This window comes from Oncorhynchus masou, chromosome 5, assembly GCF_036934945.1.
Source record: "Oncorhynchus masou masou isolate Uvic2021 chromosome 5, UVic_Omas_1.1, whole genome shotgun sequence".
Lineage (NCBI taxonomy): Eukaryota > Metazoa > Chordata > Actinopteri > Salmoniformes > Salmonidae > Oncorhynchus > Oncorhynchus masou.
The window spans coordinates 74,781,891-74,801,655 of NC_088216.1; the positions used below are offsets into that span (position 1 = coordinate 74,781,891).

The 19,765-nt window shown below is 41.5% G+C and overlaps 1 protein-coding gene across 7 annotated transcripts in view; it reads right to left on the reverse strand.

Moving 5' to 3' along the window:
- The window catches only part of LOC135540236 (band 4.1-like protein 1), a 182,622-nt gene extending 163,513 nt beyond the window's left edge, over positions 1-19,109 (reverse strand). For 6 of the 7 annotated variants that reach the window (XM_064966754.1, XM_064966758.1, XM_064966757.1 and 3 more), the window contains exon 1: positions 18,987-19,109. The gene's annotated coding sequence lies outside the window, so the exon portion shown is untranslated. Of the gene's footprint in view, positions 1-7,911; positions 7,979-18,986 lie in introns of those variants that run through there. The other variant, XM_064966753.1, reaches the window with a different exon arrangement.
- Positions 19,110-19,765: the final 656 nt, after the last annotated feature.

Consider the following 19,765-nt stretch of genomic DNA (forward strand, 5'->3'; position numbering starts at 1 on the left):
GCCACTAGAGACGCTGCTGACAGTGTGTTTGCTAGATGTCAGACAAAAGGCCATTTTAAAATTGTCCTGCGACTACTGCAGAGAGCTACTGGGAGACAGTGATGTGAGCATGTGGCTCTCAGTGGTGAGGCTGAGGCAGGCTGCAGGCATGCAGGAGGTAGCAGAGGAGACAGAGAGAGGAGTAAGAGAGAGGAAGCAAGCAGAGGGAGAGGTTAGTACAGTGGTTCCCAAACTTGGAGTCAGGCCCCATGTGGGTTCCCCTGAGAAAATCTTTCCTAATCTTACCAAACAAGTTAGGAACTTAAAAAATGTATAATATGTTTCAATATGAACATCTCCATCTTCCCTATAGGCCTACTGTCACACCTGCTCCAGCTCCCCCTCCCTGGCGAGCGCCAGGCTCCCCAGCATTACGCACACCTGCCTTCCCTCCAGCACGCACACCAGCGATTATTGGATTATTACCTCCCCTATATCTGTTTGGTTCCCCACTTCAGCATTGATTGTCACATGTCCTTGTATACCCGTGTGCTGACGCTGTTCCTGTCTTGTTTCATGTCTGTTCCTGATTAAATGTTTGACTCCCCGTACCTGCAGCGTCGGTCCTTACATCTACATTAAAATATAATCAAAATGCAAACAATACAGTTCTAACAATGTCGCTGATGCTACGTGTCAGTGTGAATCATTTGTCATATTTCCATCCTTTCAGAGATATAACATTACAATGTTATAGCTAATAGGCTATGTGTTTTTAGATCGACTGAGGTGAATGAACCTACAGCAGCTAAGGTGATAATGGCTGGTATTATAATTATTTATTTTCTTGCTGTTCTGCAAATAGTGTTTTAAGGTTTTTTAATTGTATAGAAATGCAGTAAATGAGCTTAAACTTACAGCATACATTGTGGTGAGGCACAGCCAGGATCTCCCATCCAATCTGACCAGTTTGAGAGCTACAGGACAGGCCCAGAGGGACTAGGAGTAGTTTCCTCTCCTTTGCTCCTCGGGACCCAACTATTCCACACCTCCTGCTGATATGCTACTCGCCTACAAACATCAACAAAGCATCAACAAAGCCTTTTGACCAGGGACGTTAGCACTGGGAAAAGAGAAAACAAAGCCATGTTTTTTCACAGAGCCAACAAATCAATGTGATGGCGGCCTATCCAATCCGGTCTGCCCTGCAATATACTGTATGAAAAATGTATAATGGTAAAACTATATGCAGCAATATGTACAGATGTAGGATCTTAATTTGATCATCCTGTTGTCGGAGACCTTTTCTGCCATGCAGGATATTAACCCTCCTGTTGGGTTCATTTCATATTCATTTTGTGTTCCCGGTCCAATATGACCGCCCCGTTATAGCTGATTATAAATCCATAATAATACATATATTATCCCCTAATGTTGTGTTAGATCTTTTTATCAATTTACGTTCTTCTGAACATTACAAGTTTTGAACTTCTATTTTCTATTCATGGCCTGTAAGCCTCATTGACCTGAGCTCATACAACCCATTTTTGAGTATGGATTATTTTGACTATAAGAACTATTTATCACAGACTACTTTGTGTCAAAGTTTAACAAGGACTCTCTCCTCACCAGTGTCATGATCAAAGATATGATCAAGGGCCTCACATACAGTACATAGTTTGGTTATTGTGCTGCCACAGAATGTATTGTGAGCAAGGCCTCAAAAAAGCTTTACATACCAGAGCTGCGAGAAAAGTTCTATATATTATTGAAACAATGTTGTGATTGTGGTTCCAGTGGGGGAAAGATTCTAATTGGTAAAGGTTCCCGTGGGGGTTGCCATGGAAGCCAAGAAGGGAAGTGAGGGGTGTGTGAGTGTGTGTGCTCAATGATGAATGGGCATTTGCCTGAACTCAATTTTATACACTAAGTGTAGTCTCACCCATTCATTTCTAATGACCGGTCATTTTTGACCGGGAACACCACAGGTGTAAAAATAAAGCACCCAAAATGTTAAGTCATTAAATTAACTACATTTTTCAGAGAGAAAACTTGTAAATCGGTCCAAATCGACTGAAACACAGCAGGAGGGTTAAAAACGTGTTGTGTATTTGAGGTTTAAAAAGGCTTCTGAAGTTAGTAATTTCTACTTTAAAATGGCAGACTTGATTTTCACATATGAAAAATATATCAACCCCTTGAAAAATGTCCATTATTGGTTGTGGGTTTGATTCCCACAGTGGACCAGTATGAAAAAAGTATGAGAACGTTTGAACTCAACTTCTAAGTCCCTCTGGATAAGAGCGTCTGCTAAAATGTAGAGCAACTGTAGAGGCTGGCCCTTGTGAGAACTCTCCATCATCTTAAATAAAAGCAAACGTGACACTAATGTCCCAGTTTACATGAGCACCGATTTAAACTTGCTCTTCTCCTGACAGGCTAATTAAATCTCTGATGTTTTTCACAGCGGAAAGATGAAACGGCGCTGAGGTCACAGGGACTGCTGAAGTGTATAGGCCTATGAATGTACATCAGAGACCGACAACAGGAAAACACATTCTGCAGTGATCTCACTGGCTGCACTGAGCTACACACAACTACTCAACTCCTCTACCAATTAACATCACTGAATCCCTGAGGTTACTGGAGGATCGTCAGAGGAGGGGTAGGACCATCCTTATTGAAGTTAATTTTTTTTAAATAGTGAAACATTGAAAAAGTTATTTTTAGATAAAACTATACTAAATATATTAATGTAACCAAATAATTGATTAAAACACACTGTTTGCAGTGAAGGTATACAGTAGCCTATTACTATTACTAGTAGCCTATTACTAGTGTAGCCGGAGGACAAGTAGCAACCGCAGGGCTCTCCAGAGGGTGGTGCGGTCTGCCCAACACATCACCGGGGGCTCACTGCCTGCCTTCCAGGACACCTACAGCACCCGATGTCACAGGAAGGCCAAAAAGATCCTCAAGGACATGAACCACCCAAGCCACGGCCTGTTCACCCCACTATCATCTAGAAGGCGAGGTCAGCACAGGTGCATCAAAGCTGGGACCGAGGGACTGAAAAACAGCTTCTATTTCAAGACCATCAGACTATTAAATAGCCATCACTAGCCAGCTACCAGCCAGCTACTCAACCCTGCACCTTAGAGGCTATTGCACTATATACAGCCTTATTCTAAAATGAATTCAATAGTATTTTTTCCTTTTGCAAATGTGACCCAATTCAGGAAACTTGGCGTATGTCGCGGATCACTACTTCACTTTTTTTTTTTTATCAAAATGTGTTTTTGGGCAGAAATGCCTTCTGGAACATGTGAACTTTCATGTGCCTTCTTGTATGCCATCTGTAAATATGAATTCAATTTTTAACCATATCCAGTGAGATTGCAGAGCGTCAAATTCAAATACAGAAATACTAATTTATAAAAATTCATAAAACAAAACATATTTTAGATAGGTTTAAAGATGATCTTCTTGTGAATCCAACCACGGTGTCAGATTTTTAAAATGCTTTATGGCGAAAGCATACCTTACGATTATTTGAGAACATAGCCCAGGTACCAGCCAAGCAGAAGCGTTACAAAACTCAGAAATAGAGATCAAATTAATCCCTTACCTTTAATGATCTTCATATGGTGGCACTCAGAAGACATTAATTTACTCAATAAATGTTCCTTTTGTTCGATAATGTCTCTTTATATCCAAAAACTCCAGTTTTGTTTGCGCGTTTTCTTCAATAATCCACAGGCTCAAACGCAGTCAAAACAGGCAGACAAAGAAATCCAAATTGTATCCGTATAGTTCATAGAAACATGTCAAACGATGTTTATATTCAATACTCAGGTTGTTTTTAGCCTAAATTATCTATAATATTTCAACCGGACAATAACGTTGTCAATATAAAAGGTAAACAAGAAATGCACTCTCGGGATTGCGCATGAAAAAGCTCTGTGACACGTCAGGGTCCACTCATTCAGACTGGTCTTACTCCCTCATTTATAAGAATACAAGCCTGAAACAATTTCTAAAGAATCTAGTGGACATCTAGTGGAAGGCATAGGAACTGCAAATGGAGTCCTAAGTCAATGAATACTGTAATGGCATTGAATAGAAAACTACAAAACCAAAAAATAAAACACTTCCTGAATGGATTTTTCTCAGGTTTTCACAGTGTTTTCTATCCAAATCTACCAGTTATATGCATTTCATATCTTCTGGGCCCGAGTAGCAGGCAGTTTAATTTGGGCATGCTTTTCATCCAAAATTCAGAATGCTGCCCCCTACCCTAGAGATTTTAAATTAAGAGCCTAGTTGGTTTAGCCACAGAAAAAGTCAGCAACCTTCCCACTAGCCATGATTGGCTGAGATAATGAGCGAGCTGTCAGCAACCTTCCCGCTAGCCATGATTGGCTGAGCTAATGAGCGAGCTGAACATGCCAAGAGATGAGTTCAGATTGGTCTGCCATATAGCACGCTTCTGTCTATTTGAGTTGGCCAGTATCTGTAAGTAATTCTGTCGAACGTGGCTTTAAAAAAAATGTATCGACTAGTAGAACTGCATAAGCGAGTTTTGAAATCAGTGGAATTAGAGTATGATAGCTAAGGAGATGGAGAAAACACCTGTCTCCGGATTACATCTTCAAACTAAGGGCAACCATTGCATCCGTGACAGGGAGAGGCGTCCATCCATTATGTATACGGATAAGATAATCTAGCTAGCTACGTTTACAGATATTACACGGTAAACCAACAGAAAGTCATTTTTATTTCAAGTTAAAGTGTACTGTTAGCTAGTTGGCTCGCTAGCTAACATTATGAGTATGATCTTATTATTCATATCTCAGAGCCATTTGCTTTGCGAGTTGTAGCCGAATGTCAGCTAGCTAACATTGAACCTGGTTGGTTAGCTACCTGCAGATACATGCAGGGTAGAATGCAAGTATCCATGTCAATAGAATGTCACTGTGACAACTGTTGGGTACATTGACTTTAATTCTGGGTACATTGACTTCAATACAAAACCTAGGAGGCTCATGGTTCTCACCCCCATCCGTAGACTTACACAGTAATCATGACAACTTCCGGAGGACATCTTCCAACCTATCAGAGCTCTTGCAGCATGAACTGACATGTTGTCCACCAAATCAAAAGATCAGAGTATGAATCTAGTACTGAAAACATAAGCTACAGCTAGCTAGCACTGCAGTGCATAACATATGGTGAGGGGTTTTTTCAAAGAGAGAAATGCAGTTTTGAACAAATCAATTTCTTCCAAAGTGAAGGAGAAGCAAGAGAGAGAGGTAGCTATATTTAGTTGTATTTCTTTCTTCACTGTTTTAGCCTACTCCAACACACAGCTCAATGAGAAAGGGGTGCTAGGTTAGCTAGGTGGCTATGGCAATCCACCACTAGAACTCTTCCAAGTCAAGTTAAGCTTTTGATTTTATAAATGTATTGCCACCGGAGTCCGCCGGTGTAACTGCTAAACAGTACTGCATGATTTTAGCGGGTTTGCTAATGTGTTAGTTCTAGTAGCTATGTTGACTATGACGTGACAATGATGTAGGCTGTGTGTAGCAGTTAGCAGTCATGATATGAACGTTTTACTTTTTTCCCGCCTGCTCACAGTCTACAAGCGAAGGGAAAAGGTGAGAAGAGGAGAACGCATAGATTGTTGCAAAAAGGAATTATATATACAATGAGCAAATTGATCATGCTGTTTTTATGTGGCTGCTATGAAAGTGAACTGTGTTTGTGTGTGATCAGAGGTGTATTCATTCCACTGATTCTGTTGAAAAACGTTTCTTAGAAAATGGAACGAAGATAAACATACCTGAATTTGTCCAATAGAAACTCTGGTTTGCAACTGTGAGACTAATGACTAACTAAATGTAGGCAAGAGTGTGCATGGCGGTATTGAATGTATCACTGTCACCTTGATTACGCACAATTCTCTCAACCTGTGTGTACCTACATTGTAAAGTCTCATTCATAGGCTAGGTTGTAGCAATCTTATGATGGGTACAGGAATAATTTAAGTGTCATGTAGTAACCTAAATCTATCGCTGTTACATTGAGCTGGGTGAATGGAATATGAATGACAGTTATCCAATATGCTGTAATGGAAATAAGGCCATGATCATTAACAAAAGAATCATCCTCCCTCATCTTAAATGGCACCGACCACCTCTGCCTGAGGTACTGGATAGCTGTAAGATACAGTAGCACAAATAGCAGACACCTACTGTCTGAGCTGGGATGAAAAACAATGAGGCATGAAGCACACACATCATCCCACCAGATCAGAGAGAGCGTGGGACATGACAAGCCTCATGCCTGAAAAAGGAGAGGAGATTTGTTCAGGGAAGAAGAGAGAGTGAGGGATGGGAAAGGGGGAGGCAGATATGTAAGAAAGAGAGAGAGAAAACCCTCGCATGCAGCCTCAGAACCTGCTGACTCACTGCAACCTCCATGGGCTGGCTCTGGCTCCCCTTCAGAAGGACAAAGTGACACTTCCCATCGTACTCCACGGGCAATGATGGGAAGCTTTAAATAAAAGATGGGCATAAAACCGCATTAAGGCTATAATGGCGCCAGAGGGGATGGCTGCCGTTTTACAGGCTCCTAACCAACTGTGCTATTTTTATTTTTATATTTTTTTGTAACTAATTTTGGTACATAATGTTGCAGCTACCATCTCTTATACCGAAAAGAGCTTCTGGACATCAGAACAGCGATTATTCACCTCGAGCTGGACAAAGATTTTTTCTTTAATGAGTCCCACATGAAGGATATAATGCTTTGTCAAGACAAGGCCCAAATTCCATTGTTGGATAAGGGCTTGTAAGTAAGCATTTCACAGTAAGGTCTACACCTGTTGTATTTCACAGTAAGGTCTACACCTGTTGTATTTCACAGTAAGGTCTACACCTGTTGTATTTCACAGTAAAGTCTACACCTGTTGTATTTCACAGTAAGGTCTACACCTGTTGTATTTCACAGTAAGGTCTACACCTGTTGTATTTCACAGTAAGGTCTACACCTGTTGTATTTCACAGTAAGGTCTACACCTGTTGTATTTAGCGCATGTTTTTATTTTTTAAATAACTAGGCAAGTCAGGCAAGTCAAATTCATATTGACAAATTACGGCTTAACCCGGCCAAACCCGGGCCAATTGTGTGCCACCCTATGGGACTCCCAATCACAGCCTGTTGTGATACAGCCTGGAATCAAACCAGGGTCTGTAGTGATGCCTCTAGCACTGAGATGCAGTGCCTTAGACCGCTGCGCCACTCGGGAGCATGTAACAAGAAACATTTGATTTGAAATGAAATAGCAGCTCCCTAGGATGTATAATAGTCAAACACCTTTCTCATCAGAACAGACCGATGTGAGAGAGGGGCCAGTGAATCAGTGAGGCAAGTGCAGAGTGTGTAATAACTGATGCTAAAAATAAAACTCCTGAGCAGACAGACAGCAGTGGGAGGTGAAGGGACAACACAGAGGAAGTGAGAGGAAGACAGGGATGCAAGAGGGAACACAGAGACAGGAGAGACAGCTCATTGCCCAGCAGTCAGTCAGTAGACATATCAACACCCTCTGTCTAGCCCATTCAGAAAACACACTCATTGACTATCATTGACTTGTATGGCAAGACAATACCTCATTGTCCCCAGCTGACAGTAAATAGTCCTATAGTTATCCTTAAAGCCTGCGATGGCACAGCTTCAGTCATCAACAGGGTTACTGATTCAATAAGAAAGTCAGCTCAAATACTGCTGTTTAGGAATGGTACACAGAAATAAGATTGCACTACCATCACATTCAAATCAGCCATCGACTCGGTTTGCCAACAGTCTTTGACCACGAGGGAACGCAACCCTCCATGCATTAAATCAAATATCCAGAATAGACCTTACCATGCTAACCTCAGAGAGCAGTGTAAAGTGAAGTTTCCTCTTCTGTCTGTGTGTATTCTCAGTAGCAGTGTCCCTGACCAAGCCTTTGGCTCGTCTCTGTGACTGCCTCCCGACTCGTCCCTGCAACGCTGCATGAGATGTGACTAGATTCACCCAACTACAACAACTCAGAGCCATGGAACAGTCCACAGGGCCAGCAGTAATGACAGCCCAGAGTCGACACTGAAAAAAGCATACACACTGTCCTCAACACACACTGCACTATAAAGCCCATGTACTAAAGTACTGTATACAGTTTGTAGAGATGATCTTATTTTCAGACAGTTTGCTACAGCAGGAAAATAATTCTGCAACAATAGGTAATGTGAATTATAATGAATGGACATTTTTGTAGGGGTTGATACATCTTTTCACAAGAGAAAATCAAGTTTCAAAGTAGAAGTTACAAATTTCAGAAATCTTTTTTTTTAAGTTTAACATTTCCTGTGATCAAATTATGATCCTACATCTGTAGGGAAAGAACATCTGGCTTAATTTTTCCTGGTTTGGTACTGTATTGTACTGTAATAAATGAATAATGATACAAACAAGATAATGCATTAATATTTTCTAATGATAAATTCAGCATGTTGTAATGTGGTAACGAGTAGTGGGATCAGTATATTAGGTTAACATGGGGTACAGGAGCTGGTTGTCTCCAGGTAAAGACAGAGCACAGTGAGGAGCACTGCCTCTGTGCCTCAGACCCAGTAGATACTTCATATTTCCTCATTTGAATTTCAAATCAGGGAAAAGCTACATGCTGTGCTCTGAAATCAACCTGGACTCAGGGGTAGACATAACATAGTTAATGTAAATCCGGGACACTCCAGTTACTCCAACACTCCAACTGTTCCCCGGTAGGCCGTCATTGTAAATAAGAATTTGTTCTTAACTGACTTGCCTAGTTAAATCAATTTAAATTAAATACAAATAAAAATGAGTATGATATATTACGTTTCATATGGTATGTATTCATTTGTGGATGTCCATCATCCATTTCGTATGATATGTTATGAATTGGAATTCCTACGATATGTTGCGAATTTGCAAAACGTAGGATATGTTATGAATTCCAATTTGTTGTGGCTAACATTAGCTAGGTAGGTAGCTAAAGCTAACATTAGCTAGGTGGCTAACATTTGCGAGGCTAGGGGTTAGGATTAGAAGTTAGGCTAAAGGGGTAAAAGGCTAAAGGGTTAAGGGTAGAGTTAGGGTTAGGGGAAAGGGGAGGGGAATTCCAGCAGCACCCTAAAGCACCTAACAAACACACACGCACACACACACACACACACACACACACACACACACACACACACACACACACACACACACACACACACACACACACACACACACTATGACAAACTCTTGTATCTGCATGACCCCTGGGTGAGACAGACACAGATTTGCCCCATGTTTGCCAGACAGACATACAGCAGCGAAGAGGCAGACAGAGAGACAGACAGTTCTCTGTCTGGAGAGTGGTGTGATGCAATGTCACCCCAGCAGTTCTCTTCCGTCCAAGTCTCTCAGTAGGCAGGCTTCAGGCAGAGCTCTGGGATGGTGAGATCTTAACTGGAACAGGAGTGTTCCAGCCTTAATGTTAACAACCCTTTAAGGCTGCTGTCTGTATAGGCTAGATGACAGACAGCTGTGCCTGAGAGAGGGATTTAACACAAACAAACTCCAAAAATAAGATGACGATTATAGGGATGGAGCAATAAAAGTATACTTAGTGCTGATGGCTGAAGAGCTAAGGATCTAATAGAGAACATGTGACAAACTCATTCCACGGAGAGCCAAGTGTCTGTGGGTCTTCGCACCACCCTTGTATTTGATTGAGGAATTATGGTCACTAATTAGTAAGGAACTCACCTGGTTGTCTAGGTCTTAATTGAAAAACAAAAAACCTGCAGAAAAGGCCCTCTGTGGAATTTGACACCCCTGTAATAGAGATTTACTATCAAAGCCTCGTTCAAGTTTTCAGAGCCAAACAAAAAGAGGATATATGTCAGTAGAGGCTGCTGAGTGGAGAACGGCTCATAATAAATGCTGGAATGGAGCGAATGGAAACCATGTGTTTGATGTATTTGATACCATTCCACTTATTCCGCTCCAACCATTACCATAAGCCCCTCCTCCCCAATTAAGGTGCCACCAACCTCCTGTGGATAGCTGATTGAATCAAGAGATAAAAAACTTGACTACATGTATTCGCAAGGCAGATGGTCATTTGATGAGGCTTTACTTGGTGAGATGTTTTGGTACGCATTCTTCACATAACTGGCTCACAGGAAGGCAATTAAAACAAACGCTATTTCATAATATACTTGGCTTAATTAGCCAAGTTCGGGAAATTAAATGGCTACTTTGTTCTAAAGGTTGCAGCATTAATCCAAACCTGTGTTGTTCAAATTCAATGAGAGAAGACAACAGCTATCCAAATATCAACATGCCATTCAATCTAAAACGACAGTTTTTTTGTACAAAAACAACCACAAAACTTATACTTTGGACAACCACAAAAGCTGTCCAAAGTCAGCGCCTGCATAAAAATATGAATTCCAGTAGCAAACTGTTCACAACTGTCACAATCTGATTGCCGCAATCAGATAGGATACAACAGTAATGGAGAATACAGCCCTATGGAGAGAACCATGGAGCTTCATGAAGAGGTCAAGAGGTCAATTGTCCACTGAACACAAAACCATAACAGTTTTTCCCCTATATTAATTTAGCAATGGCGGGCTACCACTGCTAAATCATTGCCGCCACTCAAAAAAATATGATTTCAAATATTGTATTTATTTTTGAAGATAATTCTCAGGATGTTACAATGTTTTCACTGTAAACATAAATGACCAAAACCATATATGAATTATGTAGAAAAGATAATTAAGTGATAATGCCAGAGAAGCCGGTGTTTGGAGGATATATTGGCATGGGTGTGTTATACAACAGGTTACCAACATATTCAAATAATGATTGACATATTTTCAGAAAATATATTTTTCTGAATTTATTTGTACTATTTCATTCATCCACGAGATATAGTCTGGACACAAATTTTATGTTACTCCCCAAGCGATCTGGTCGTTAGTTCTATTGCCAGAGACACGACCCAGTCGTTAAGGCTTTTTGTTCTGCATCTATGGACACGGCCCAGTTGTTTGATCTAAATGTTCCATTGCCATACTGGCTGACATCGTTCTTATCCCTTGCTTGCTAGTTTACAGTCATGTCAAACAGTGCAGACAGAATAACACCAAAGTAGCTGCATTTGAGTTTGTTTAAGCTGTTTTCTAGTGACATTTATTTGGATACATCCATAACAATGAGCTAATGATGCGCGATTTCGCCTGGCATAGAAAATTTGCTCTCTCGTCAGGACACTGTTGTTGAGAGGAGCTAGCCAACAACACAGCTAACACAATCACTTCAAACTGAAGCTGGAAAGACTGCAAACTAGCTGCATTTAGTTTTGTTTGACAGGTTATCTATTTGTCAGGACCCGGTTACGAACCTGGGTCTCCGGAGTGAGAAACAGTCACTTAACCAACTGAGCCACGAATAGTCAGCAGAACCCAGAAGATGAGGCAGACACAGCAGTACTTAAGACGGTGTATTTAATAAAGTAAAAAGGAGAAGTCCTTAAATACAAAAAATGGCAAATCCAAAAGGTGGTAGGAATAGCACAAAAAAAGCCTCAAAAGATACTCAAAAACAAAAACAGAATTCCACAAGAGCATCCACCGGAATCGACAAGAATACACAGAACACTAGGGCTGGGTGCTAACATACAAACACAGAGCACAGAACTGAGGGAAACTAAGGGTTTAAATACAATCAGGGGAAAAAAGGCACAGGTGCAAACAATAATGGGGAACAAGGGAAAAAACATAAGGTCAAAAAGCACAATGGGGGCGTCTAGTGACCAAAACCCGGAACAACCCTGGCCAAATCCTGACACTATTGACATTTCTTTGTATAGATCCATAAAAATTATGACAGCTGATTCATTATTTTGACTGACTGAGAAAAGCTGTCTGTCTGTCTGTCAGTCTGTTTGTCTCATCCTGGCTCCCAACACGTTCATTACTATGGGACAGCTGGAGATCAAATTTCAATATTGAAACGATGTTCCAAATGTTGGAGAGTCAGCTGTTGAAAGCCAAATGCTAGAAATGGGAGATAATGTTGAGATGCTTTTTATAGTGGAGATCAAGTTTATAAATTGCCTGGCTGGGCTGATGAGATAGTGGATTGCCCATTGAGATGGAACAGAGTAAATAGGCATTTCAAAGTCATAGTTTTAGCCAGTGGTAACTTGTAGAATAGACATCGGATGGAATGCGATTTTAACCAATCAGCATTCAGGATTAGACCCACCCGTTGTATAATAGAGCTACAGTATATACACCTTCCAATATTGAGCTGCACCCCCCCTAATTTTTACCCTCAGAACAGCCTCAATATACTCTCCTCTACCTATCCTCTGGCTATCCTCTCCTCGACCTGTCCTCTGGCTATCCTCTCCTCTACCTATCCTCTGACTATCCTCTCCTCTACCTATCCTCTGGCTATCCTCTCCTCTACCTATCCTCTGGCTATCCTCTCCTCGACCTGTCCTCTGGCTATCCTCTCCACTACCTATCCTCTGACTATCCTCTCCTCTACCTATCCTCTGGCTATCCTCTCCTCTACCTATCATCTGGCTATCCTCTCCTCTACCTATCATCTGGCTATCCTCTCCTCTACCTATTATCTGACTATCATCTCCTCTACCTGTCCTCTGGCTATCCTCTCCTCGACCTGTCCTCTGGCTATCCTCTCCTCTACCTATCCTCTGGCTATCCTCTCCACTACCTATTATCTGACTATCCTCTCCTCTACCTGTCCTCTGGCTATCCTCTCCTAAACCTATCCTCTGGCTATCATCTCTACCTATCATCTGGCTATCCTCTCCTCTACCTATCCTCTGGCTATCCTCTCCTCTACCTGTCCTCTGGCTATCCTCTCCTAAACCTATCCTCTGGCTATCATCTCTACCTATCCTCTGGCTATCCTCTCCTCTACCTGTCCTCTGGCTATCCTCTCCTAAACCTATCCTCTGGCTATCATCTCTACCTATCCTCTGACTATCCTCTCCTCTACCTATCATCTGGCTATCCTCTCCTCTACCTATCCTCTGGCTATCATCTCTACCTATCCTCTGGTTATCCTCTCCTCTACCTATCATCTGACTATCCTCTCCTCTACCTATCCTCTGACTATCCTCTCCTCTACCTATCCTCTGGCTATCATCTCTACCTATCCTCTGACTATCCTCTCCTCTACCTATCCTCTGGCTATCATCTCTACCTATCCTCTGACTATCCTCTCCTCTACCTATCCTCTGGCTATCATCTCTACCTATCCTCTGGTTATCCTCTCCTCTACCTATCATCTGACTATCCTCTCCTCTACCTATCCTCTGACTATCCTCTCCTCTACCTATCCTCTGGCTATCATCTCTACCTATCCTCTGACTATCCTCTCCTCTACCTATCCTCTGGCTATCATCTCTACCTATCCTCTGGCTATCCTCTCCTCTACCTATCCTCTGGCTATCATCTCTACCTATCCTCTGGCTATCCTCTCCTCTACCTATCCTCTGACTATCCTCTCCTCTACCTGTCCTCTGACTATCCTCTCCTCTGGACCCCTTTTTATTCCTCGTCTTTATTTTCACAAGGTTTCAAAGCGTTCCACAGGGATGCTGACCCATGTTGACTCCAATGCTTCCAACAGTTGTGTCAAGTTGGATGGAAGTCTTTGTATGGTGGACCATTCTTGATACACATATGAAACTGTTGAGCGGGAAAAACCCAGCAGTATTGCAGTTCTTGACACAAAGTGCGCCTGTCACCTACTACTATACCCCATTCAAAGGCACTTACATTTTTTGTCTTGCCCATTCAACCTCTGAATGGCACACATACACAATCCATTTCTCAATTGTCTCAAGGCTTAAAAATCCTTCTTTAACCTGTCTCCTCCCTTCATCTACAATGATTGAAGTGGATTTAACAAGTGACATCAATAAGGGATCATAGCTTTGACCTGGATTCACCTGGTCAGCAATGTTTCCTCTAAGCTGTGGATGTGCGCTTAGTGCAGAAGAAATATCAGCTCGCCCAGAGAAGCACAAGATTGAACTTAATTGAACTTTCTAGAGTTTTCCCCGCAACGTTTCCCTTTATGGTGGGAATTGCGATGAAATCAATGCAATATTAGCCACTTTCAATGCAACATGCCGAAACAAAACAAACTATGCAAGACTTAACATTTTATCTTTATTCAACTGGGCAAGTCAGTTAAGAACAAATTCTTATTTTCAATGACAACCTAGGAACAGGGGGTTAACTGCCTTGTTCAGAACGATTTTTACCTTGTCAGCTCAGGGATTCGATCTTGCAACCTTTCAGCTCTCACCACTAGGCTACCTGCCAGCTACCTGCTGCTCCAGTATGCAAAACTAACCAAGAGATGTTGTTGTAGGCATGACTCAGGCACATACAGGCATGACTCAGGCACATATTCTACACAGACCTAATTTGTCTGATTTTCTGTAATAATGGTATGAGAATAATTAGGCATTTTATTTTCTAAAGCTGTTTCTTGCATCAAACATCAAAACAACATTTCACTCACTCACCTCCTTATCTGAAGGACAAGTGAATAAACAGGTTAATGTCAAGCCCTGCATGTTTTTTTAAAGTCTCCTGGAATGTTGGCTTCCTTTGAACACCACACACTGGTATTTTCTCAATTTTTTTTTAATGGTAGGCCGGCTCTAGTAGGCCTACATGATGATCAAATAGCCACAGTAGCCTACTTGACCACTGTTAAAACAAACTTAAAGCGGGTACAGTTTGCACTCAGCAGACCTGATATTTGCTCAGTGATTAAAAAAATGAGGGAACATTGCTGGTCTGTCTATGTCATGGAAAGAGCAGGTGTTCTTAATGTTTTGAATACTCATCTTTGAGAACTAACAATCACCAAAATAAAAACCAACTTGTCAAAGAATATCAAAAAGTTTAAAAAAATGTCTTGGCATTGGGCCCCCACTGATTTTATTATAATGTTTGAGTCACTCAGATAACATAAGAGCAAAAACCATGGCAAAAAAAATATGAATTGCAGTAAACTAGCTTTAAAACTGTAAAATTGTACCTCTGCCACAATGGCAAAATGTGTAGAATTGCAGAAAGATCTTTCAAATAGCAAAATGTTGTCTCTGCGGCCAAGAGGGCCTTTAAAAATGTTGATCGGAGACCGCAGCGTTAGCCGCACTCACTACCCCCCCACACACACACACACACACACACACACACACACACACACACACACACACACACACACACACACACACACACCCCCACCCACCCCCCCCACACTAACTTTGCCACAGCTGCTGAAAAAAATCCTAGGGAAAACAGTGCACAACCAAATCACTGAACCTGACCAACGAACATGTCCACTGTATCAGTGTGACACACATTACAAAGTTTGTGTTGGTTAAAGACACTGAAGAGTTGTTCACCTTCTACAAGAACGCAAACTGTGACATTATTATTGAAGCTTCTGATCTGAAACAGATCTTATGTATTTGAAAACAGAAGGGGCTCAGAAGCAGGGGTGCAACTTTAACTTGGGACGGGGGGGACATGTCCCCCCACATTCTGAAATTGCATTTTTGTCCCCCCCAGTTTCATCATTGGAATGTGATACAAAACGAGGTAACGGTGTGTTTTAGGACCATGTGGACGCCTCTGAGCAGTCGGGTAGGCTGTTTGGAGTATTTATATTTGTAAAAAGACAAATATTTGTTTTTCCCCTCCTCACTTCTTAATAAACCAAAGTTGCTCCCCTGCTCAGAAGCATCATGGTGAGAGGTGAGACCACTTCCATACATGGACCTGCCTGAGCATGTGGCGTAACAGTCTTCTGAATGTTTATTTCATTTAACTTCTACCAGATGCTTATTGTACTCCCTCAGTGTGCTGTTTGTAGGAATACTTTTTTAGTGTGATTATCTGCATATATATATATATATATATATATATAAATAATAATAACAATCAGTGATTAGTTATTGGTGATGTCAGTCACTCAATATTATGTCCACAGGTCATAGAAATGCCTTTCAGAAGCTTTAAACACATGTAACGGGAAGACTCGGCTTGGGAATGCCTGACTGAACATACCCCTGAAGGTGTTTGTGTGTTTCTGAGAGGGTGTGATGTGGGACCATGTGTTCCGTTTGGATCAGTGTCTTAGCGCGTTATGCATACAGCCACGTGTCTGTTTATGACTGTCTGTGTGTGTATGTGTGTGCTTGTGTGCGTGTGTGTGTGTGTGTGCATGAGCATCAATCAATCTGAGTGTGGGTGCACTGTGTGAGATGGGAGTGTCTGGGGAGAATCAGACAAGTGGAGTAGGGTAAATAAGTGGACTGGGGTAAATAAAATAATAAATAAAGGGGCTATCAAACACTGGGATCAATCACGCACCCCTCTGATCCAGAGTTATGGGATTCGGTCATGGGAAAACCCAAGCCTACTTGATGGTAATAGTGCTGACTGTTGCCCCTAGTGGCCGGATTTGAAGGCATTTCCCGACATCCTCAGGACATGGATAGATATCCAATTTCGAAGTCCCTCTTGAGTGATCTGCCTGATGGGATAGCTGCACTATATAATGACAGGGCTGAATTAAACAGAAACAGAGCACTATACAGCATCTTCCTTGAGGTAAACATGAAGGTGAGTGAGAGGGTTGACGGTCAGTAAGAGTGTGTGTGGTTCAAGCCGTCGGTCCACCCTGGTACGCAGGCTTAACGTAGGGATGCATAGTGCAGAGGTAAGCCACATTACTGGACAGGGATTTTAATGCCTGATGAAACTTATGATAAAGATGAAAGCACTTTGTGAGCAATAGTATGCCAGTCTGGCAATATATTCAAGGATTGACTGTCATCATGGATCTGAATTCACTCTCATCCCTGGGCAAAAAAGCGAGATGCCACCCACCTGAGTGGTCATATAACAGAATAAAACAGAATAAAACATAATAGAATAGAATAGGATATAATAGAATATAATATTATAGAATATAATTGAATAAATGTGCTCTCTTCTGTCCACTGCATGGCCTCTATCCCCAGGAGGCTAACACTCAGCCTAAGGCTAAACCTGCTCCAGGCATAAGCAACGTATGCAGTCGCTTTGGGCCCCTGGCCGCTAGGGGAACTCGGATCCAATTATTTTTTTGTTGTGCGTGTGCAGTTTTTCTCTTGTTTTGTCAGTCACTGACAGTCACTCAATTCGCCATGGCAACTAACAATTTTTAGATTGGTAAATTAGTCTAGCCAATTATCTAAAATTGTAGTAATCATGGCCGTATACCTAACCAGCACAAAGGGCATGTGGCCAGGGGCCCCCCCATTGATTTTGTTAGTCACTCTCATTCAGATATAATTAACATGTCATAAGTCATGGCAAAATGTGTAGAATGCAGGAAATTAGCTTTAATACAACATGTCTCTCTGTCCCATGGCGAAATGCATACAATTGCATAACAATCACTAAATGTTCTCTCAGCCCCAAGGCAAAATATTTAGAACTGCAGAAAGCTCACTTTAAAACTGCAAAAATGTATCTCTGCCCCATGGTAAAATTGCATGAACTGTATTATAACATTTTGAAATTTCCTCTCCACCCCATGACAAAATGTGTAGAACTGCAGAAAACTTGCTTTAAACTGCAACATTTTCTCTACACCTCATGGCAAAATGTGTAGAGTTGCAGGAAATTAACATTAAAACGTACATTTTTCCCTCCCCTGGCAAGAGAGAGCACACTAAAAAATATTGCCCACTTGGGGGCAGAGGGGGTGGGGGGTGGGGGGGGGGCAACCAAATCTTGCTTAGGGCCTAGGGCCCCCAAAAGGCTAGAGCGGGCCCTGACATCACTATGCCACACTGGGACACTGTAATACTAACACCAAATATGATCTTATTAGTTTTATTTATTGTGTGTTTTTGTTCTACCTTATGTTATTTGTTGTGCTACATTTATATTGATTACTGCATTGTTGGGCTTGGAGCAAGAAAGATTTCAATGTACTTCTGCATGTGACATTGAAACTTGAAACTTGATCCACACTGGGACACTGTGATACTGATATAGATATTGATGTGTATGATCATCAACTTTTTATTCTCATTACTGGAAACACCTATTACATCTATTTGACTTCTTCATTATTTGTGTTGGTCTACTAGCTTTATATGACAACATGGCTATATGACTATCGTGGAGAATACGCTAAGTTTGTTATTAAAGCTGTCAGTTGGGGCGAGGGCTGAGCAGAGGATGTAAGGGAAATAGCCGCGTCATTGACGCTACAAGTTGTGCCTCTGGAGCTCTAGAACCAATGACTGTATGCCTCGAACGCACCATGGAAATGGAGTATTCATCTATTTCGTATAACCTCATGCCACACTCACATCGCCTTCACACAATGTCCCGACGACATGGGATATTATGAAAGGCCATGGGCATGTTCCACCATAAAGATCCCGAATCAAATGTGCTCTGTCCTTTTAGGGAGCGCAAATGCAGTCGTATGGAATGGAATTATTGCAGAATAGCCCAGCAATGACATGTTCTCCCTTGCGAAATATTACATTGTGCTAGGCATTTCGCTCCAGCGTGCCTTTTACATAGTAACGTCACATCAAGAGGAAAAAACATAATATAACGGAATCCAGCATAGTTTACGAATGGCCTTTTAAAACATGTTATAATAAAACAATCAGGGATACATACATGTTTTACAGCCATGTGCAATAATTTGTTTGGAAGTAAGGAGAGATTGTAGCCTAATAACAAAAACTATTCCCTATGATGAGATGGAAGCACCGCAAATATAAAATGTATTAATACAATGCAAAATGTAATACAATGCTAAATGTTGCCACCTACCTTCAAGTCAAACACACATCCAGGTGTGGACTGTTGACGTTGTGCACCGCGGGCAAATCAATCCAATACTGCCTCTGCCCCGTCCTTATTCCCTGCTTTGAGGGAACAGCAGTATATGACGGAGTCAAGAGCTTCGAGCGAGTATGAGGAAGAGAAGGAGAGCGAAAGAGGGAGGAACGAAGGCTGGGAGTAGAGGAGAAAACGCGCAAGTATCCGGATGTCAGCGAACAGCGCTTGCTTGCTTTTACTCCAAGCAGAGAACGGCCTTCAATTCACGTTACCTAACAACGATTTTGGCACTGCAATGGCTTTGATTTAATCATTGGCACAAAACAAACGCCTATCGAGGTACAATATGCAATGGAACAGTCTCTTTTCGAGTTTAGAAGATAATAATAAGCTTAGTGAAGTGGTCCATCACATCAAGACAGGGCCTTAAAATTGACTTATTAATTGCTTAAATGTGACATAATCACCATGTATGTATAAACTATGGCAGGATAATTGAGATAACATGCATTTATAGTCCTTCTTCTTGGTTAAAAAAATAACACTATACTGGTCCAATTGATAAAAAGGAAAATATGGTGTTCTGTATTAAAGCGGCAATATGTAACTTTTTGAGCTACCCAAACAAATTCACATAGAAAAAGTATTTATAGATCTGTCGTTTTCATTGAAAGCAAGTCTAAGAAGCCGTAGATCTGTTCTATATGTACTATTGTACTCGGGGTGGCAGTGTAGCCTAGTGGTTAGAGCATTGGACTAGTAACCAAAAG